At 41.4% G+C, this 22,107-nt stretch overlaps 8 non-coding genes across 8 annotated transcripts; all 8 read left to right on the plus strand.

Moving 5' to 3' along the window:
• The first annotated feature begins 2,661 nt into the window (after nucleotides 1-2,661).
• Nucleotides 2,662-2,743, plus strand: TRNAS-AGA (transfer RNA serine (anticodon AGA)). The gene has a single exon. It is a non-coding gene; the product is annotated as a tRNA-Ser (tRNA).
• Nucleotides 2,744-4,024: 1,281 nt separating this feature from the next.
• Nucleotides 4,025-4,096, plus strand: TRNAH-GUG (transfer RNA histidin (anticodon GUG)). The gene has a single exon. It is a non-coding gene; the product is annotated as a tRNA-His (tRNA).
• Nucleotides 4,097-5,595: 1,499 nt separating this feature from the next.
• Nucleotides 5,596-5,677, plus strand: TRNAS-AGA (transfer RNA serine (anticodon AGA)). Its single transcript has one exon. It is a non-coding gene; the product is annotated as a tRNA-Ser (tRNA).
• A 2,851-nt stretch (nucleotides 5,678-8,528) lies between these two features.
• Nucleotides 8,529-8,610, plus strand: TRNAS-AGA (transfer RNA serine (anticodon AGA)). The gene has a single exon. It is a non-coding gene; the product is annotated as a tRNA-Ser (tRNA).
• Nucleotides 8,611-9,891: 1,281 nt separating this feature from the next.
• On the plus strand, nucleotides 9,892-9,963 carry TRNAH-GUG (transfer RNA histidin (anticodon GUG)). Its single transcript has one exon. It is a non-coding gene; the product is annotated as a tRNA-His (tRNA).
• Nucleotides 9,964-11,462: 1,499 nt separating this feature from the next.
• TRNAS-AGA (transfer RNA serine (anticodon AGA)) lies at nucleotides 11,463-11,544 on the plus strand. Its single transcript has one exon. It is a non-coding gene; the product is annotated as a tRNA-Ser (tRNA).
• Nucleotides 11,545-14,395: 2,851 nt separating this feature from the next.
• Nucleotides 14,396-14,477, plus strand: TRNAS-AGA (transfer RNA serine (anticodon AGA)). The gene has a single exon. It is a non-coding gene; the product is annotated as a tRNA-Ser (tRNA).
• Nucleotides 14,478-21,649: 7,172 nt separating this feature from the next.
• On the plus strand, nucleotides 21,650-21,721 carry TRNAH-GUG (transfer RNA histidin (anticodon GUG)). The gene has a single exon. It is a non-coding gene; the product is annotated as a tRNA-His (tRNA).
• Nucleotides 21,722-22,107: the final 386 nt, after the last annotated feature.

The following is a 22,107-nucleotide window of genomic DNA, read 5'->3' on the forward strand; positions in this document are numbered from 1 at the left end:
ATACCCTGGCTCTCTCGGTCGTACCTGTGCATGCACTTGAAACTTACTTTACCAATAAAAGAAGCAAATAGAGAAATAAAATAAAAGTGCTAGCTGGATTAGGCAAACACACTTCATAAAACTGCATTTTCTTTTCTATTCTCCCCCGTGTTACAAGCTTAACTGCTCCCTGTGTAATTTCTCTTAACCTGTTGTTCCTGGAAGAGAATTTCATCTTCAAGCTCTTTCTGTATTTTTTCCTAGTCTTTTCTTTCCCTTTTCTTAGATCTGTAACTGTTCCTTTACGTGCTCTATTTAGGCGCCATTAATCTCATTTGAGCTCCTTGTACCTGCTGCTGTTTTCTCCACACCTCATACTGCCTTTTCCCTCTTTCTCTGCGGTTGGTGGCTACTTTCCAAAGCGTCTGATGCCCCAATGTTCCTTCGTCTTGTTGTCAGACGTGAATTTGAAAAGCAACAAAATTAACAAGCCTTTACCACTCACACATGGCAGGAGTTTATACTTTAATTCAATGAGCTAAGAAAAGTGTGTTGTGGGGCCCCTACGAGCCATGGTGCTTGCTTCATCATAATTAGGCATGCAGTCATTAGCCACAGCTCTGATTATGGGTCACTGAGGTCAGTTTCAATAATTCCTCAAAAACCTAACCATGCAGTCCCCCCTAACTGTGTAGTTATCTTGCTTTACTGCTGTTTGTGTGATTAGCTGGGAGGAGCTCCCGGCAGCATCCTCCCAATAAAAGTGTAGATGGACCGTTCCTTAACTCTTTCTTGCTTCACATACAGATGGCTTGAGGAGGTACAGGGGAGATGCAGGTCTAATAAACAGAATAGAATATCTGCGCCAGGTGTGTTTCTCTGCATTGGTGTCCCATCACAGGCCCACCAGTGTATGTGTGATCTTTGACTCCTGCCAGTTCACAAGCAGGCGGCCAGGAAACGGTTTCAGCCTATCAACCACTGAGGAGATAAAGCCTTTGTATAAGGAATGAGGAAGCAATGAACACATTCAGCCTATCACAGGAGTAGCCCTGAGTGTTCCGAATTATAATTTCTTCATGTCACTGTACGTTATTGAGCCCAAGTAGCTCGCTGTGATCGTATAGTGGTTAGTACTCTGCGTTGTGGCCGCAGCAACCTCGGTTCGAATCTGAGTCACGGCATTGTGGTTGGCAATGTCACGGCAGTTGGGTTTTTCCTTTACAGAATTCCCAAATGTACCAGTTGTTTTTGTAAAATGTCTATTAAAAACAGATCCTTTTCAATATTCAAACGATCTAACGACAAATTATTTAAACACACATGATTATAAGATGTAGGTATACTGTACTTACTGACATAAATTATCGTTCTTGAACATATTTGCGGTAAGGGGAGCTGGGCTCTCCCCCAGGCCAATCAGAATGCATATGAATGCAGTTTCAGTTGAGTGACCTGTGTTGTGGCTGTCTACAGGGAATGCACATATGTAGCTGTCTCGCAGCCCAATCCAGACGTCAATTGAAGACAGGTTTTCATGCAAATAGAGCAGTAAGTGCAGAGAAATGCTCACTCTCTAAAAATGGCATTTATACAATAGTAAGATTAAATCCAACCTCACCAGTAGATAGGATTTATCAATAAATAAATAAAGCTTCTCCTCTCTGATATGGAATTACCCCCCATAAAGTATAAGGGAATACCCAATGCTAACCTATGAGAGGGGCAGACCTCACAGTAGTGAAAAATGTAATAGACTGTTTGATACTACTAGGACATACAAACTACCACAGTACATGTCTTACCTTTAACTTACATAGCATGATGCCCCTAGGACTACTTAGGGCCTACCTTAGGGGTTACTGATATGTAATAAAATTGGAGTTTAAGGCTTGGCAAGTAGTTTTAAATGCCAAGTCGAAGTGGCAGTACACTGCAGCACAGGCACTGCAGTAGCAGGCTTGAGACAGGTTTGAAATGCTATTTCTTTGGGCTGCACAATCAGTCCCTGGGTATATGGTATACCACTTTACAAGGGGCTTTCAAGTAAATTAAATCTGTCAGTCAGGTATACTTAAATTATACACATGATTAAGGAAGAAGCACGTGCACTTCAGCACTGATTAGTAGCAATAAAGTGACCAGAGTCCTAAGGCCAACAAAAAGATACAGCAAAATGCGGAGGTGAAAAGCAATAAGGTGGGGTTGGGACCACCTTAAGAATGCAAGGTCTAACAAAAACGAACTAAGGATAACATGAGTAAAACATCAGGTTTCTCTACAGCATTTGGTGAGACAAGTGGGCCTTCTCTTATCTTCCATAAATGGAATCTTTCCCGGACCCCTTTATTATATAGCTCTTCAAGGAAAAAATATAAAGCACTTACAAAGGAGCCTCAAATACTCAAAGATGGTAGACTTCTGTAATATGGGCCATATACTAAAAGCAGCACGAAAACAGAGTGCAATAGGGTCCAAAAAACTTGAGTGACCCATGAGAGTATGCATGCAAGCCTATGGTATTCCAAACTAGAGATACACGCATGCAATTTTTGTTTTTAGGAGTGAATGTGCCTGCTGAAAAAACATTTTTTTTAAAAAGTCCATTGCAGAATATCAGAAATTTGCTGAGGAACACCTTGAAAACTTGCATACAGATTATGTGCACACGCCTTACAGTCAGTTGTTGTGGCCGAGTGGTTAAGGCGATGGACTAGAAATCCATTGAGGTCTCCACGCGCAGGTTCGAATCCTGCCGACAACGAGAATCTTTTTAACATCGGCTACAATTTCAGAAGTTAACCTTTAGTATTTCTTCCATGTCAGTTTTATAAATAGGTGGCTTATTTTGGTGTCACTATTGCCATATCACATATTTATTATCGCTCCCCCTTTCAGATCTTTGCTATAACTCTCGTCCTTCATTAGCGCTGGTGCAAACGCTTCAAATTATTATACCCTGGCTCTCTCGGTCGTACCTGTGCATGCACTTGAAACTTACTTTACCAATAAAAGAAGCAAATAGAGAAATAAAATAAAAGTGCTAGCTGGATTAGGCAAACACACTTCATAAAACTGCATTTTCTTTTCTATTCTCCCCCGTGTTACAAGCTTAACTGCTCCCTGTGTAATTTCTCTTAACCTGTTGTTCCTGGAAGAGAATTTCATCTTCAAGCTCTTTCTGTATTTTTTCCTAGTCTTTTCTTTCCCTTTTCTTAGATCTGTAACTGTTCCTTTACGTGCTCTATTTAGGCGCCATTAATCTCATTTGAGCTCCTTGTACCTGCTGCTGTTTTCTCCACACCTCATACTGCCTTTTCCCTCTTTCTCTGCGGTTGGTGGCTACTTTCCAAAGCGTCTGATGCCCCAATGTTCCTTCGTCTTGTTGTCAGACGTGAATTTGAAAAGCAACAAAATTAACAAGCCTTTACCACTCACACATGGCAGGAGTTTATACTTTAATTCAATGAGCTAAGAAAAGTGTGTTGTGGGGCCCCTACGAGCCATGGTGCTTGCTTCATCATAATTAGGCATGCAGTCATTAGCCACAGCTCTGATTATGGGTCACTGAGGTCAGTTTCAATAATTCCTCAAAAACCTAACCATGCAGTCCCCCCTAACTGTGTAGTTATCTTGCTTTACTGCTGTTTGTGTGATTAGCTGGGAGGAGCTCACGGCAGCATCCTCCCAATAAAAGTGTAGATGGACCGTTCCTTAACTCTTTCTTGCTTCACATACAGATGGCTTGAGGAGGTACAGGGGAGATGCAGGTCTAATAAACAGAATAGAATATCTGCGCCAGGTGTGTTTCTCTGCATTGGTGTCCCATCACAGGCCCACCAGTGTATGTACGATCTTTGACTCCTGCCAGTTCACAAGCAGGCGGCCAGGAAACGGTTTCAGCCTATCAACCACTGAGGAGATAAAGCCTTTGTATAAGGAATGAGGAAGCAATGAACACATTCAGCCTATCACAGGAGTAGCCCTGAGTGTTCCGAATTATAATTTCTTCATGTCACTGTACATTATTGAGCCCAAGTAGCTCGCCGTGATTGTATAGTGGTTAGTACTCTGCGTTGTGGCCGCAGCAACCTCGGTTCGAATCCGAGTCACGGCATTGTGGTTGGCAATGTCACGGCAGTTGGGTTTTTCCTTTACAGAATTCCCAAATGTACCAGTTGTTTTTGTAAAATGTCTATTAAAAACAGATCCTTTTCAATATTCAAACGATCTAACGACAAATTATTTAAACACACATGATTATAAGATGTAGGTATACTGTACTTACTGACATAAATTATCGTTCTTGAACATATTTGCGGTAAGGGGAGCTGGGCTCTCCCCCAGGCCAATCAGAATGCATATGAATGCAGTTTCAGTTGAGTGACCTGTGTTGTGGCTGTCTACAGGGAATGCACATATGTAGCTGTCTCGCAGCCCAATCCAGACGTCAATTGAAGACAGGTTTTCATGCAAATGTAGCAGTAAGTGCAGAGAAATGCTCACTCTCTAAAAATGGCATTTATACAATAGTAAGATTAAATCCAACCTCACCAGTAGATAGGATTTATCAATAAATAAATAAAGCTTCTCCTCGCTGATATGGAATTACCCCCCATAAAGTATAAGGGAATACCCAATGCTAACCTATGAGAGGGGCAGACCTCACAGTAGTGAAAAATGTAATAGACTGTTTGATACTACTAGGACATACAAACTACCACAGTACATGTCTTACCTTTTACTTACATAGCATGATGCCCCTAGGACTACTTAGGGCCTACCTTAGGGGTTACTGATATGTAATAAAATTGGAGTTTAAGTCTTGGCAAGTAGTTTTAAATGCCAAGTCGAAGTGGCAGTACACTGCAGCACAGGCACTGCAGTAGCAGGCTTGAGACAGGTTTGAAATGCTATTTCTTTGGGCTGCACAATCAGTCCCTGGGTATATGGTATACCACTTTACAAGGGGCTTTCAAGTAAATTAAATCTGTCAGTCAGGTATACTTCAATTATACACATGATTAAGGAAGAAGCACGTGCACTTCAGCACTGATTAGTAGCAATAAAGTGACCAGAGTCCTAAGGCCAACAAAAAGATACAGCAAAATGCGGAGGTGAAAAGCAATAAGGTGGGGTTGGGACCACCTTAAGAATGCAAGGTCTAACAAAAACGAACTAAGGATAACATGAGTAAAACATCAGGTTTCTCTACAGCATTTGGTGAGACAAGTGGGCCTTCTTTTATCTTCCATAAATGGAATCTTTCCCGGACCCCTTTATTATATAGCTCTTCAAGGAAAAAATATAAAGCACTTACAAAGGAGCCTCAAATACTCAAAGATGGTAGACTTCTGTAATATGGGCCATATACTAAAAGCAGCACGAAAACAGAGTGCAATAGGGTCCAAAAAACTTGAGTGACCCATGAGAGTATGCATGCAAGCCTATGGTATTCCAAACTAGAGATACACGCATGCAATTTTTGTTTTTAGGAGTGAATGTGCCTGCTGAAAAAAACATTTTTTTTAAAAAGTCCATTGCAGAATATCAGAAATTTGCTGTGGAACACCTTGAAAACTTGCATACAGATTATGTGCACACGCCTTACAGTCAGTTGTTGTGGCCGAGTGGTTAAGGCGATGGACTAGAAATCCATTGAGGTCTCCCCGCGCAGGTTCGAATCCTGCCGACAACGAGAATCTTTTTAACATCGGCTACAATTTCAGAAGTTAACCTTTAGTATTTCTTCCATGTCAGTTTTATAAATAGGTGGCTTATTTTGGTGTCACTATTGCCATATCACATATTTATTATCGCTCCCCCTTTCAGATCTTTGCTATAACTCTCGTCCTTCATTAGCGCTGGTGCAAACGCTTCAAATTATTATACCCTGGCTCTCTCGGTCGTACCTGTGCATGCACTTGAAACTTACTTTACCAATAAAAGAAGCAAATAGAGAAATAAAATAAAAGTGCTAGCTGGATTAGGCAAACACACTTCATAAAACTGCATTTTCTTTTCTATTCTCCCCCGTGTTACAAGCTTAACTGCTCCCTGTGTAATTTCTCTTAACCTGTTGTTCCTGGAAGAGAATTTCATCTACAAGCTCTTTCTGTATTTTTTCCTAGTCTTTTCTTTCCCTTTTCTTAGATTTGTAACTGTTCCTTTACGTGCTCTATTTAGGCGCCATTAATCTCATTTGAGCTCCTTGTACCTGCTGCTGTTTTCTCCACACCTCATACTGCCTTTTCCCTCTTTCTCTGCGGTTGGTGGCTACTTTCCAAAGCGTCTGATGCCCCAATGTTCCTTCGTCTTGTTGTCAGACGTGAATTTGAAAAGCAACAAAATTAACAAGCCTTTACCACTCACACATGGCAGGAGTTTATACTTTAATTCAATGAGCTAAGAAAAGTGTGTTGTGGGGCCCCTACGAGCCATGGTGCTTGCTTCATCATAATTAGGCATGCAGTCATTAGCCACAGCTCTGATTATGGGTCACTGAGGTCAGTTTCAATAATTCCTCAAAAACCTAACCATGCAGTCCCCCCTAACTGTGTAGTTATTTTGCTTTACTGCTGTTTGTGTGATTAGCTGGGAGGAACTCACGGCAGCATCCTCCCAATAAAAGTGTAGATGGACCGTTCCTTAACTCTTTCTTGCTTCACATACAGATGGCTTGAGGAGGTACAGGGGAGATGCAGGTCTAATAAACAGAATAGAATATCTGCGCCAGGTGTGTTTCTCTGCATTGGTGTCCCATCACAGGCCCACCAGTGTATGTGTGATCTTTGACTCCTGCCAGTTCACAAGCAGGCGGCCAGGAAACGGTTTCAGCCTATCAACCACTGAGGAGATAAAGCCTTTGTATAAGGAATGAGGAAGCAATGAACACATTCAGCCTATCACAGGAGTAGCCCTGAGTGTTCCGAATTATAATTTCTTCATGTCACTGTACGTTATTGAGCCCAAGTAGCTCGCCGTGATCGTATAGTGGTTAGTACTCTGCGTTGTGGCCGCAGCAACCTCGGTTCGAATCTGAGTCACGGCATTGTGGTTGGCAATGTCATGGCAGTTGGGTTTTTCCTTTACAGAATTCCCAAATGTACCAGTTGTTTTTGTAAAATGTCTATTAAAAACAGATCCTTTTCAATATTCAAACGATCTAACGACAAATTATTTAAACACACATGATTATAAGATGTAGGTATACTGTACTTACTGACATAAATTATCGTTCTTGAACATATTTGCGGTAAGGGGAGCTGGGCTCTCCCCCAGGCCAATCAGAATGCATATGAATGCAGTTTCAGTTGAGTGACCTGTGTTGTGGCTGTCTACAGGGAATGCACATATGTAGCTGTCTCGCAGCCCAATCCAGACGTCAATTGAAGACAGGTTTTCATGCAAATAGAGCAGTAAGTGCAGAGAAATGCTCACTCTCTAAAAATGGCATTTATACAATAGTAAGATTAAATCCAACCTCACCAGTAGATAGGATTTATCAATAAATAAATAAAGCTTCTCCTCTCTGATATGGAATTACCCCCCATAAAGTATAAGGGAATACCCAATGCTAACCTATGAGAGGGGCAGACCTCACAGTAGTGAAAAATGTAATAGACTGTTTGATACTACTAGGACATACAAACTACCACAGTACATGTCTTACCTTTAACTTACATAGCATGATGCCCCTAGGACTACTTAGGGCCTACCTTAGGGGTTACTGATATGTAATAAAATTGGAGTTTAAGGCTTGGCAAGTAGTTTTAAATGCCAAGTCGAAGTGGCAGTACACTGCAGCACAGGCACTGCAGTAGCAGGCTTGAGACAGGTTTGAAATGCTATTTCTTTGGGCTGCACAATCAGTCCCTGGGTATATGGTATACCACTTTACAAGGGGCTTTCAAGTAAATTAAATCTGTCAGTCAGGTATACTTAAATTATACACATGATTAAGGAAGAAGCACGTGCACTTCAGCACTGATTAGTAGCAATAAAGTGACCAGAGTCCTAAGGCCAACAAAAAGATACAGCAAAATGCGGAGGTGAAAAGCAATAAGGTGGGGTTGGGACCACCTTAAGAATGCAAGGTCTAACAAAAACGAACTAAGGATAACATGAGTAAAACATCAGGTTTCTCTACAGCATTTGGTGAGACAAGTGGGCCTTCTCTTATCTTCCATAAATGGAATCTTTCCCGGACCCCTTTATTATATAGCTCTTCAAGGAAAAAATATAAAGCACTTACAAAGGAGCCTCAAATACTCAAAGATGGTAGACTTCTGTAATATGGGCCATATACTAAAAGCAGCACAAAAACAGAGTGCAATAGGGTCCAAAAAACTTGAGTGACCCATGAGAGTATGCATGCAAGCCTATGGTATTCCAAACTAGAGATACACGCATGCAATTTTTGTTTTTAGGAGTGAATGTGCCTGCTGAAAAAACATTTTTTTTAAAAAGTCCATTGCAGAATATCAGAAATTTGCTGAGGAACACCTTGAAAACTTGCATACAGATTATGTGCACACGCCTTACAGTCAGTTGTTGTGGCCGAGTGGTTAAGGCGATGGACTAGAAATCCATTGAGGTCTCCACGCGCAGGTTCGAATCCTGCCGACAACGAGAATCTTTTTAACATCGGCTACAATTTCAGAAGTTAACCTTTAGTATTTCTTCCATGTCAGTTTTATAAATAGGTGGCTTATTTTGGTGTCACTATTGCCATATCACATATTTATTATCGCTCCCCCTTTCAGATCTTTGCTATAACTCTCGTCCTTCATTAGCGCTGGTGCAAACGCTTCAAATTATTATACCCTGGCTCTCTCGGTCGTACCTGTGCATGCACTTGAAACTTACTTTACCAATAAAAGAAGCAAATAGAGAAATAAAATAAAAGTGCTAGCTGGATTAGGCAAACACACTTCATAAAACTGCATTTTCTTTTCTATTCTCCCCCGTGTTACAAGCTTAACTGCTCCCTGTGTAATTTCTCTTAACCTGTTGTTCCTGGAAGAGAATTTCATCTTCAAGCTCTTTCTGTATTTTTTCCTAGTCTTTTCTTTCCCTTTTCTTAGATCTGTAACTGTTCCTTTACGTGCTCTATTTAGGCGCCATTAATCTCATTTGAGCTCCTTGTACCTGCTGCTGTTTTCTCCACACCTCATACTGCCTTTTCCCTCTTTCTCTGCGGTTGGTGGCTACTTTCCAAAGCGTCTGATGCCCCAATGTTCCTTCGTCTTGTTGTCAGACGTGAATTTGAAAAGCAACAAAATTAACAAGCCTTTACCACTCACACATGGCAGGAGTTTATACTTTAATTCAATGAGCTAAGAAAAGTGTGTTGTGGGGCCCCTACGAGCCATGGTGCTTGCTTCATCATAATTAGGCATGCAGTCATTAGCCACAGCTCTGATTATGGGTCACTGAGGTCAGTTTCAATAATTCCTCAAAAACCTAACCATGCAGTCCCCCCTAACTGTGTAGTTATCTTGCTTTACTGCTGTTTGTGTGATTAGCTGGGAGGAGCTCACGGCAGCATCCTCCCAATAAAAGTGTAGATGGACCGTTCCTTAACTCTTTCTTGCTTCACATACAGATGGCTTGAGGAGGTACAGGGGAGATGCAGGTCTAATAAACAGAATAGAATATCTGCGCCAGGTGTGTTTCTCTGCATTGGTGTCCCATCACAGGCCCACCAGTGTATGTACGATCTTTGACTCCTGCCAGTTCACAAGCAGGCGGCCAGGAAACGGTTTCAGCCTATCAACCACTGAGGAGATAAAGCCTTTGTATAAGGAATGAGGAAGCAATGAACACATTCAGCCTATCACAGGAGTAGCCCTGAGTGTTCCGAATTATAATTTCTTCATGTCACTGTACATTATTGAGCCCAAGTAGCTCGCCGTGATTGTATAGTGGTTAGTACTCTGCGTTGTGGCCGCAGCAACCTCGGTTCGAATCCGAGTCACGGCATTGTGGTTGGCAATGTCACGGCAGTTGGGTTTTTCCTTTACAGAATTCCCAAATGTACCAGTTGTTTTTGTAAAATGTCTATTAAAAACAGATCCTTTTCAATATTCAAACGATCTAACGACAAATTATTTAAACACACATGATTATAAGATGTAGGTATACTGTACTTACTGACATAAATTATCGTTCTTGAACATATTTGCGGTAAGGGGAGCTGGGCTCTCCCCCAGGCCAATCAGAATGCATATGAATGCAGTTTCAGTTGAGTGACCTGTGTTGTGGCTGTCTACAGGGAATGCACATATGTAGCTGTCTCGCAGCCCAATCCAGACGTCAATTGAAGACAGGTTTTCATGCAAATGTAGCAGTAAGTGCAGAGAAATGCTCACTCTCTAAAAATGGCATTTATACAATAGTAAGATTAAATCCAACCTCACCAGTAGATAGGATTTATCAATAAATAAATAAAGCTTCTCCTCGCTGATATGGAATTACCCCCCATAAAGTATAAGGGAATACCCAATGCTAACCTATGAGAGGGGCAGACCTCACAGTAGTGAAAAATGTAATAGACTGTTTGATACTACTAGGACATACAAACTACCACAGTACATGTCTTACCTTTTACTTACATAGCATGATGCCCCTAGGACTACTTAGGGCCTACCTTAGGGGTTACTGATATGTAATAAAATTGGAGTTTAAGTCTTGGCAAGTAGTTTTAAATGCCAAGTCGTAGTGGCAGTACACTGCAGCACAGGCACTGCAGTAGCAGGCTTGAGACAGGTTTGAAATGCTATTTCTTTGGGCTGCACAATCAGTCCCTGGGTATATGGTATACCACTTTACAAGGGGCTTTCAAGTAAATTAAATCTGTCAGTCAGGTATACTTCAATTATACACATGATTAAGGAAGAAGCACGTGCACTTCAGCACTGATTAGTAGCAATAAAGTGACCAGAGTCCTAAGGCCAACAAAAAGATACAGCAAAATGCGGAGGTGAAAAGCAATAAGGTGGGGTTGGGACCACCTTAAGAATGCAAGGTCTAACAAAAACGAACTAAGGATAACATGAGTAAAACATCAGGTTTCTCTACAGCATTTGGTGAGACAAGTGGGCCTTCTTTTATCTTCCATAAATGGAATCTTTCCCGGACCCCTTTATTATATAGCTCTTCAAGGAAAAAATATAAAGCACTTACAAAGGAGCCTCAAATACTCAAAGATGGTAGACTTCTGTAATATGGGCCATATACTAAAAGCAGCACGAAAACAGAGTGCAATAGGGTCCAAAAAACTTGAGTGACCCATGAGAGTATGCATGCAAGCCTATGGTATTCCAAACTAGAGATACACGCATGCAATTTTTGTTTTTAGGAGTGAATGTGCCTGCTGAAAAAAACATTTTTTTTAAAAAGTCCATTGCAGAATATCAGAAATTTGCTGTGGAACACCTTGAAAACTTGCATACAGATTATGTGCACACGCCTTACAGTCAGTTGTTGTGGCCGAGTGGTTAAGGCGATGGACTAGAAATCCATTGAGGTCTCCCCGCGCAGGTTCGAATCCTGCCGACAACGAGAATCTTTTTAACATCGGCTACAATTTCAGAAGTTAACCTTTAGTATTTCTTCCATGTCAGTTTTATAAATAGGTGGCTTATTTTGGTGTCACTATTGCCATATCACATATTTATTATCGCTCCCCCTTTCAGATCTTTGCTATAACTCTCGTCCTTCATTAGCGCTGGTGCAAACGCTTCAAATTATTATACCCTGGCTCTCTCGGTCGTACCTGTGCATGCACTTGAAACTTACTTTACCAATAAAAGAAGCAAATAGAGAAATAAAATAAAAGTGCTAGCTGGATTAGGCAAACACACTTCATAAAACTGCATTTTCTTTTCTATTCTCCCCCGTGTTACAAGCTTAACTGCTCCCTGTGTAATTTCTCTTAACCTGTTGTTCCTGGAAGAGAATTTCATCTACAAGCTCTTTCTGTATTTTTTCCTAGTCTTTTCTTTCCCTTTTCTTAGATTTGTAACTGTTCCTTTACGTGCTCTATTTAGGCGCCATTAATCTCATTTGAGCTCCTTGTACCTGCTGCTGTTTTCTCCACACCTCATACTGCCTTTTCCCTCTTTCTCTGCGGTTGGTGGCTACTTTCCAAAGCGTCTGATGCCCCAATGTTCCTTCGTCTTGTTGTCAGACGTGAATTTGAAAAGCAACAAAATTAACAAGCCTTTACCACTCACACATGGCAGGAGTTTATACTTTAATTCAATGAGCTAAGAAAAGTGTGTTGTGGGGCCCCTACGAGCCATGGTGCTTGCTTCATCATAATTAGGCATGCAGTCATTAGCCACAGCTCTGATTATGGGTCACTGAGGTCAGTTTCAATAATTCCTCAAAAACCTAACCATGCAGTCCCCCCTAACTGTGTAGTTATTTTGCTTTACTGCTGTTTGTGTGATTAGCTGGGAGGAACTCACGGCAGCATCCTCCCAATAAAAGTGTAGATGGACCGTTCCTTAACTCTTTCTTGCTTCACATACAGATGGCTTGAGGAGGTACAGGGGAGATGCAGGTCTAATAAACAGAATAGAATATCTGCACCAGGTGTGTTTCTCTGCATTGGTGTCCCATCACAGGCCCACCAGTGTATGTGTGATCTTTGACTCCTGCCAGTTCACAAGCAGTCGGCCAGGAAACGGTTTCAGCCTATCAACCACTGAGGAGATAAAGCCTTTGTATAAGGAATGAGGAAGCAATGAACACATTCAGCCTATCACAGGAGTAGCCCTGAGTGTTCCGAATTATAATTTCTTCATGTCACTGTACGTTATTGAGCCCAAGTAGCTCGCCGTGATCGTATAGTGGTTAGTACTCTGCGTTGTGGCCGCAGCAACCTCGGTTTTAATCCGAGTCACGGCATTGTGGTTGGCAATGTCACGGCAGTTGGGTTTTTCCTTTACAGAATTCCCAAATGTACCAGTTGTTTTTGTAAAATGTCTATTAAAAACCGATCCTTTTCAATATTTAAACGATCTAACGACAAATTATTTAAACACACATGATTATAAGATGTAGGTATACTGTACTTACTGACATAAATTATCGTTCTTGAACATATTTGCGGTAAGGGGAGCGGGGCTCTCCCCCAGGCCAATCAGAATGCAGATGAATGCAGTTGCAGTTGAGTGACCTGTGTTGTGGCTGTCTACAGGGAATGCACATATGTAGCTGTCTCGCAGCCCAATCCAGACGTCAATTGAAGACAGGTTTTCATGCAAATAGAGCAGTAAGTGCAGAGAAATGCTCACTCTCTAAAAATGGCATTTATACAATAGTAAGATTAAATCCAACCTCACCAGTAGATAGGATTTATTAATAAATAAATAAAGCTTCTCCTCTCTGATATGGAATTACCCCCCAAAAAGTATAAGGGAATACCCAATGCTAACCTATGAGAGGGGCAGACCTCACAGTAGTGAAAAATGTAATAGACTGTTTGATACTACTAGGACATACAAACTACTACAGTACATGTCTTACCTTTTACTTACATAGCATGATGCCCCTAGGACTACCTAGGACCTACCTTAGGGGTTACTGATATGTAATAAAATTGGAGTTTAAGGCTTGGCAAGTAGTTTTAAATGCCAAGTCGAAGTGGCAGTACACTGCAGCACAGGCACTGCAGTAGCAGGCTTGAGACAGGTTTGAAATGCTATTTCTTTGGGCGGCACAATCAGTCCCTGGGTATATGGTATACCACTCTAAAAGGGGCTTTCAAGTAAATTAAATCTGTCAGTCAGGTATACTCCAATTATACACATGATTAGGGAAGAAGCACGTGCACTTCAGCACTGATTAGTAGCGATAAAGTGATCAGAGTCCTAAGGCCAACAAAAAGATACAGCAAAATGCGGAGGTGAAAAGCAATAAGGTGGGGTTGGGACCACCTTAAGAATGCAAGGTCTAACAAAAACGAACTAAGGATAACATGAGTAAAACATCAGGTTTCTCTACAGCATTTGGTGAGACAAGTGGGCCTTCTTTTATCTTCCATAAATGAAATCTTTCCCGGACCCCTTTATTATATAGCTCTTCAAGGAAAAAATATAAAGCACTTACAAAGGAGCCTCAAATACTCAAAGATGGTAGACTTCTGTAATATGGGCCATATACTAAAAGCAGCACGAAAACAGAGAGCAATAGGGTCCAAAATACTTGAGTGACCCATGAGAGTATGCATGCAAGGCTATGGTATTCCAAACTAGAGATATACACATGCATTTTTGTTTTTAGGAGAGAATGTGCCTGCTGAAAAAAACATTATTTTTAAAAAGTGCATTGCAGAATATCAGGAATGTGCTGTGGGACACCTTGAAAACTTGCATACGGATTATGTGCACACGCCTTACAGTCAGTTGTTGTAGCCGAGTGGTTAAGGCGATGGACTAGAAATCCATTGGGGTCTCCCCGCGCAGGTTCGAATCCTGCCGACAACGAGAATCTTTTTAACATCGGCTACAATTTCAGAAGTTAACCTTTAGTATTTCTTCCATGTCAGTTTTATAAATAGGTGGCTTATTTTGGTGTCACTATTGCCATATCACATATTTATTATCGCTCCCCCTTTCATATCTTTGCTATAACTCTCGTCCTTCATTAGCGCTGGTGCAAACGCTTCAAATTATTATACCCTGGCTCTCTCGGTCATACCTGTGCATGCACTTGAAACTTACTTTACCAATAAAAGAAGCAAATAGAGAAATAAAATAAAAGTGCTAGCTGGATTAGGCAAACACACTTCATAAAACTGCATTTTCTTTTCTATTCTCCCCCGTGTTACAAGCTTAACTGCTCCCTGTGTAATTTCTCTTAACCTACTGTCCCTGGAAGAGAATTTCATCTACAAGCTCTTTCTGTGTTTTTTCCTAGTCTTTTCTTTCCCTTTTCTTAGATTTGAACTGTTCCTTTACGTGCTCTATTTATGCGCCATTAATCTCATTTGAGCTCCTTGTACCTGCTGCTACTTTCTCCACACCTCATACTGTCTTTTCCCTCTTTCTCTCTTTCTCTGCGGTTGGTGGCTACTTTCCAAAGCGTCTGATGCCCCAATGTTCCTTCGTCTTGTTGTCAGACGTGAATTTGAAAAGCAACAAAATTAACAAGCCTTTACCACTCACACATGGCAGGAGTTTATACTTTAATTCAATGAGATAAGAAAAGTGTGTTGCGGGGCCCCTACGAGCCATGGTGCTTGCTTCATCATAATTAGGCATGCTGTCATTAGCCACAGCTCTGATTATGGGTCACTGAGGTCAGTTTCAATAATTCCTCAAAAACCTTACCATGCAGTCTCCCCTAACTGTTTAGTTATCTTGCTTTACTGCTGTTTGTGTGATTAGCTGGGAGGAGCTCACGGCAGCATCCTCCCAATAAAAGTGTAGATGGACCGTTCCTTAACTCTTTCTTGCTTCACATACAGATGGCTTGAGGAGGTACAGGGGAGATGCAGGTCTAATAAACAGAATAGAATATCTGCGCCAGGTGTGTTTATCTGCATTGGTGTCCCATCACAGGCCCACCAGTGTATGTGTGATCTTTGACTCCTGCCAGTTCACAAGCAGGCGGCCAGGAAACGGTTTCAGCCTATCAACCACTGAGGAGATAAAGCCTTTGTATAAGGAATGAGGAAGCAATGAACACATTCAGCCTATCACAGGAGTAGCCCTGAGTGTTCCGAATTATAATTTCTTCATGTCACTGTACGTTATTGAGCCCAAGTTGCTCGCCGTGATCATATAGTGGTTAGTACTCTGCGTTGTGGCCGCAGCAACCTCGGTTCGAATCCGAGTCACGGCATTGTGGTTGGCAATGTCACGGCAGTTGGGTTTTTCCTTTACAGAATTCCCAAATGTACCAGTTGTTTTTGTAAAATGTCTATTAAAAACAGATCCTTTTCAATATTTAAACGATCTAACGACAAATTATTTAAACACACATGATTATAAGATGTAGGTATACTGTACTTACTGACATAAATTATCGTTCTTGAACATATTTGCGGTAAGGGGAGCGGAGCTCTCCCCCAGGCCAATCAGAATGCAGATGAATGCAGTTGCAGTTGAGTGACCTGTGTTGTGGCTGTCTACAGGGAATGCACATATGTAGCTGTCTCGCAGCCCAATCCAGACGTCAATTGAAGACAGGTTTTCATGCAAATAGAGCAGTAAGTGCAGAGAAATGCTCACTCTCTAAAAATGGCATTTATACAATAGTAAGATTAAATCCAACCTCACCAGTAGATAGGATTTATCAATAAATAAATAAAGCTTCTCCTCTCTGATATGGAATTACCCCCCAAAAAGTATAAGGGAATACCCAATGCTAACCTATGAGATGGGCAGACCTCACAGTAGTGAAAAATGTAATAGACTGTTTGATACTACTAGGACATACAAACTACCACAGTACATGTCTTACCTTTTACTTACATAGCATGATGCCCCTAGGACTACCTAGGGCCTACCTTAGGGGTTACTGATATGTAATAAAATTGGAGTTTAAGGCTTGGCAAGTAGTTTTAAATGCCAAGTCGAAGTGGCAGTACACTGCAGCACAGGCACTGCAGTAGCAGGCTTGAGACAGGTTTGAAATGCTATTTCTTTGGGCGGCACAATCAGTCCCTGGGTATATGGTATACCACTTTACAAGGGGCTTTCAAGTAAATTAAATCTGTCAGTCAGGTATACTCCAATTATACACATGATTAAGGAAGAAGCATGTGTACTTCAGCACTGATTAGTAGCGATAAAGTGATCAGAGTCCTAAGGCCAACAAAAAGATACAGCAAAATGCGGAGGTGAAAAGCAATAAGGTGGGGTTGGGACCACCTTAAGAATGCAAGGTCTAACAAAAACGAACTAAGGATAACATGAGTAAAACATCAGGTTTCTCTACAGCATTTGGTGAGACAAGTGGGCCTTCTTTTATCTTCCATAAATGCAATCTTTCCCGGACCCCTTTATTATATAGCTCTTCAAGGAAAAAATATAAAGCACTTACAAAGGAGCCTCAAATACTCAAAGATGGTAGACTTCTGTAAGATGGGCGATATACTAAAAGCAGCACGAAAACAGAGTGCAATAGGGTCCAAAAAACTTGAGTGACCCATGGGAGTATGCATGCAAGCCTATGGTATTCCAAAATAGAGATATACGCATGCAATTTTTGTTTTTAGGAGAGAATGTGCCTGCTGAAAAATACATTATTTTTAAAAAGTGCATTGCAGAATATCAGAAATTTGCTGTGGGAAACCTTGAAAACTTGCATACAGATTATGTGCACACGCCTTACAGTCAGTTGTTGTGGCCGAGTGGTTAAGGCGATGGACTAGAAATCCATTGGGGTCTCCCGGCGCAGGTTTGAATCCTTCCGACAACGAGAATCTTTTTAACATCGGCTACAATTTCAGAAGATAACCTTTAGTATTTCTTCCATGTCAGTTTTATAAATAGGTGGCTTATTTTGGTGTCACTATTGCCATATCACATATTTATTATCGCTCCCCCTTTCATATCTTTGCTATAACTCTCGTCCTTCATTAGCGCTGGTGCAAACGCTTCAAATTATTATACCCTGGCTCTCTCTGTCATACCTGTGCATGCACTTGAAACTTACTTTACCAATAAAAGAAGCAAATAGAGAAATAAAATAAAAGTGCTAGCTGGATTAGGCAAACACACTTCATAAAACTGCATTTTCTTTTCTATTCTCCCCCGTGTTACAAGCTTAACTGCTCCCTGTGTAATTTCTCTTAACATGCTGTTCCTGGAAGAGATTTTCATCTACAAGCTCTTTCTGTATTTTTTCCTAGTCTTTTCTTTCCCTTTTCTTAGATTTGTAACTGTTCCTTTACGTGCTCTATTTAGGCGCCATTAATCTCATTTGAGCTCCTTGTACATGCTGCTGTTTTCTCCACACCTCATACTGTCTTTTCCCTCTTTCTCTCTTTCTCTGCGGTTGGTGGCTACTTTCCAAAGCGTCTGATGCCCCAATGTTCCTTCATCTTGTTGTCAGACGTGAATTTGAAAAGCAACAAAATTAACAAGCCTTTACAACTCACACATGGCCGGAGTTTATACTTTAATTCAATGAGCTAAGAAAAGTGTGTTGCGGGGCCCCTACGAGCCATGGTGCTTGCTTTATCATAATTAGGCATGCAGTCATTAGCCACAGCTCTGATTATGGGTCACTGAGGTCAGTTTCAATAATTCCTCAAAAACCTAACCATGCAGTCCCCCCTTAACTGTGTAGGTATTTTGCTTTAATGCTGTTTGTGTGATTAGCTGGGAGGAGCTCACGGCAGCATCCTCCCAATAAAAGTGTAGATGGACCGTTCCTTAACTCTTTCTTGCTTCACATACAGATGGCTTGAGGAGGTACAGGGGAGATGCAGGTCTAATAAACAGAATAGGATATCTGCGCCAGGTGTGTTTCTCTGCATTGGTGTCCCATCACAGGCCCACCAGTGTATGTGTGATCTTTGACTCCTGCCAGTTCACAAGCAGGCGGCCAGGAAACGGTTTCAGCCTATCAACCACTGAGGAGATAAAGCCTTTGTATAAGGAATGAGGAAGCAATGAACACATTCAGCCTATCACAGGAGTAGCCCTGAGTGTTCCGAATTATAATTTCTTCATGTCACTCTACGTTATTGAGCTCAAGTAGCTCGCCGTGATCGTATAGAGGTTAGTACTCTGCGTTGTGGCCGCAGCAACCTCGGTTCGAATCCGAGTCACGGCATTGTGGTTGGCAATGTCACGGCAGTTGGGTTTTTCCTTTACAGAATTCCCAAATGTACCAGTGGTTTTTGTAAAATGTCTATTAAAAACAGATCCTTTTCAATATTTAAACGATCCAACGACAAATTATTTAAACACACATGATTATAAGATGTAGGTATACTGTACTTACTGACATAAATTATCGTTCTTGAACATATTTGCGGTAAGGGGAGCGGAGCTCTCCCCCAGGCCAATCAGAATGCAGATGAATGCAGTTGCAGTTGAGTGACCTGTGTTGTGGCTGTCTACAGGGAATGCACATATGTAGCTGTCTCGCAGCCCAATCCAGACGTCAATTGAAGACAGGTTTTCATGCAAATAGAGCAGTAAGTGCAGAGAAATGCTCACTCTCTAAAAATGGCATTTATACAATAGTAAGATTAAATCCAACCTCACCAGTAGATAGGATTTATCAATAAATAAATAAAGCTTCTCCTCTCTGATATGGAATTACCCTCCAAAAAGTATACGGGAATACCCAATGCTAACCTATGAGAGGGGCAGACCTCACAGTAGTGAAAAATGTAATAGACTGTTTGATACTACTAGGACATACAAACTACCACAGTACATGTCTTACCTTTTACTTACATAGCATGATGCCCCTAGGACTACCTAGGGCCTACCTTAGGGGTTACTGATATGTAATAAAATTGGAGTTTAAGGCTTGGCAAGTAGTTTTAAATGCCAAGTCGAAGTGGCAGTACACTGCAGCACAGGCACTGCAGTAGCAGGCTTGAGACAGGTTTGAAATGCTATTTCTTTGGGCGGCACAATCAGTCCCTGGGTATATGGTATACCACTCTACAAGGGGCTTTCAAGTAAATTAAATCTGTCAGTCAGGTATACTCCAATTATACACATGATTAGGGAAGAAGCACGTGCACTTCAGCACTGATTAGTAGCGATAAAGTGATCAGAGTCCTAAGGCCAACAAAAAGATACAGCAAAATGCGGAGGTGAAAAGCAATAAGGTGGGGTTGGGACCACCTTAAGAATGCAAAGTCTAACAAAAACGAACTAAGGATAACATGAGTAAAACATCAGGTTTCTCTACAGCATTTGGTGAGACAAGTGGGCATTCTTTTATCTTCCATAAATGCAATCTTTCCCGGACCCCTTTATTATGTAGCTCTTCAAGGAAAAAATATAAAGCACTTACAAAGGAGACTCAAATACTCAAAAATGGTAGACTTCTGTAATATGGGCCATATACTAAAAGCAGCACGAAAACAGAGTGCAATAGGGTCCAAAAAACTTGAGTGACCCATGAGAGTATGCATGCAAGCCTATGGTATTCCAAACTAGAGATATACGCATGCAATTTTTGTTTTTAGGGGAGAATGTGCCTGCTGAAAAAAACATTATTTTTAAAAAGTGCATTGCAGAATATCAGGAATGTGCTGTGGGACACCTTGAAAACTTGCATACAGATTATGTGCACACACCTTAGAGTCAGTTGTTGTGGCCGAGTGGTTAAGGTTATGGACAAGAAATCCATTGGGGTCTCCCCGCGCAGGTTCGAATCCTGCCGACAATGAGAATCTTTTTAACATCGGCTACAATTTCAGAAGTTAACCTTTAGTATTTCTTCCATGTCAGTTTTATAAATAGGTGGCTTATTTTGGTGTCACTATTGCCATATCACATATTTATTATCGCTCCCCCTTTCATATCTTTGCTATAACTCTCGTCCTTCATTAGCGCTGGTGCAAACGCTTCAAATTATTATACCCTGGCTCTCTCGGTCATACCTGTGCATGCACTTGAAACTTACTTTACCAATAAAAGAAGCAAATAGAGAAATAATATAAAAGTGCTAGCTGGATTAGGCAAACACACTTCATAAAACTGCATTTTCTTTTCTATTCTCCCCCGTGTTACAAGCTTAACTGCTCCCTGTGTAATTTCTCTTAACCTACTGTCCCTGGAAGAGAATTTCATCTACAAGCTCTTTCTGTGTTTTTTCCTAGTCTTTTCTTTCCCTTTTCTTAGATTTGAACTGTTCCTTTACGTGCTCTATTTATGCGCCATTAATCTCATTTGAGCTCCTTGTACCTGCTGCTATTTTCTCCACACCTCATACTGTCTTTTCCCTCTTTCTCTCTTTCTCTGCGGTTGGTGGCTACTTTCCAAAGCGTCTGATGCCCCAATGTTCCTTCGTCTTGTTGTCAGACGTGAATTTGAAAAGCAACAAAATTAACAAGCCTTTACCACTCACACATGGCAGGAGTTTATACTTTAATTCAATGAGATAAGAAAAGTGTGTTGCGGGGCCCCTACGAGCCATGGTGCTTGCTTCATCATAATTAGGCATGCTGTCATTAGCCACAGCTCTGATTATGGGTCACTGAGGTCAGTTTCAATAATTCCTCAAAAACCTTACCATGCAGTCTCCCCTAACTGTTTAGTTATCTTGCTTTACTGCTGTTTGTGTGATTAGCTGGGAGGAGCTCACGGCAGCATCCTCCCAATAAAAGTGTAGATGGACCGTTCCTTAACTCTTTCTTGCTTCACATACAGATGGCTTGAGGAGGTACAGGGGAGATGCAGGTCTAATAAACAGAATAGAATATCTGCGCCAGGTGTGTTTATCTGCATTGGTGTCCCATCACAGGCCCACCAGTGTATGTGTGATCTTTGACTCCTGCCAGTTCACAAGCAGGCGGCCAGGAAACGGTTTCAGCCTATCAACCACTGAGGAGATAAAGCCTTTGTATAAGGAATGAGGAAGCAATGAACACATTCAGCCTATCACAGGAGTAGCCCTGAGTGTTCCGAATTATAATTTCTTCATGTCACTGTACGTTATTGAGCCCAAGTTGCTCGCCGTGATCGTATAGTGGTTAGTACTCTGCGTTGTGGCCGCAGCAACCTCGGTTCGAATCCGAGTCACGGCATTGTGGTTGGCAATGTCACGGCAGTTGGGTTTTTCCTTTACAGAATTCCCAAATGTACCAGTTGTTTTTGTAAAATGTCTATTAAAAACAGATCCTTTTCAATATTTAAACGATCTAACGACAAATTATTTAAACACACATGATTATAAGATGTAGGTATACTGTACTTACTGACATAAATTATCGTTCTTGAACATATTTGCGGTAAGGGGAGCGGAGCTCTCCCCCAGGCCAATCAGAATGCAGATGAATGCAGTTGCAGTTGAGTGACCTGTGTTGTGGCTGTCTACAGGGAATGCACTTATGTAGCTGTCTCGCAGCCCAATCCAGACGTCAATTGAAGACAGGTTTTCATGCAAATAGAGCAGTAAGTGCAGAGAAATGCT

Source organism: Lissotriton vulgaris, unplaced genomic scaffold, assembly GCF_964263255.1.
Source record: "Lissotriton vulgaris unplaced genomic scaffold, aLisVul1.2 SCAFFOLD_301, whole genome shotgun sequence".
In the NCBI taxonomy this organism is placed as follows: Eukaryota; Metazoa; Chordata; class Amphibia; order Caudata; family Salamandridae; genus Lissotriton; species Lissotriton vulgaris.